This window comes from Buceros rhinoceros, unplaced genomic scaffold, assembly GCF_000710305.1.
Source record: "Buceros rhinoceros silvestris isolate BGI_N320 unplaced genomic scaffold, ASM71030v1 scaffold35983, whole genome shotgun sequence".
In the NCBI taxonomy this organism is placed as follows: Eukaryota; Metazoa; Chordata; class Aves; order Bucerotiformes; family Bucerotidae; genus Buceros; species Buceros rhinoceros.
This window is the reverse complement of record NW_010406023.1, coordinates 1-755: the sequence shown is the minus strand read 5'-3', so window position 1 is coordinate 755 and position 755 is coordinate 1.

Genomic DNA, 755 nt, shown 5'->3' with positions numbered 1-755 from the left:
CCAGCCACGCGTGGACCAGGATGTGCTGATCTCAGCATCTGGGTTTGCGGCAGCTGCTGCGGCGGGGAAGGTGTGTGAGGCCAAGGCTTCTACAACAGCAAGCGGGTTCTCGGCCAGTTCTGAGCCCTGGGAGGGCAGGAGGGTCTGGTCTCCTACCCGGCGTCCTGCCTCGACGCTGCAGCTCTGCTCTCTCAGAGCTCTTCAGCTGTACAGACAAGCTGTGATAAATACTGATGGCATTTGCACAAGGACACTTGTTCCGTGTCCTGATTGAGGCCCCTTTGCTTGGGGGTTTCTCCGGAGCTGGAGGAAAAGCTGGGCTTGTGCGGAGCTGCGCCGCTGCCAGAGCAGGTGCTGAAAGGTGTTTGATGCAGAAGCTCCTGTGCAGAGGAAGGTGGAAGATGCAGCGGAGAAGACGGGCTGTGACATCTCCGGTGTCCTGCCTCCTGCTCTTGGGGCAGGTGGCTCCTCCAAGCTGTGCCCAAAAGTGGAGTTTGAAGAGAGGCCCATGTTTGTGGGGCTGCCCCCAGCGTCAGGGGAGCGTTTGCGTTATGAACACGTCCAGGCCGGTTGTTCTAAAACCCGTCTGCAGGGCAGAGGCTGTGCTGAGGGTTTGGCTGCGGCGGGAGCAGCCGGGCTTTCGCTCGGAGACTGTTTGTGCGGGGAGCTGCAGCTCCCGCATGGGGCTGAGCTGGGGGGAAAACAAACCTCGTCTCGGCTGGCAAGGTCAAGGCACCACGAGCCATTCCGCCTGC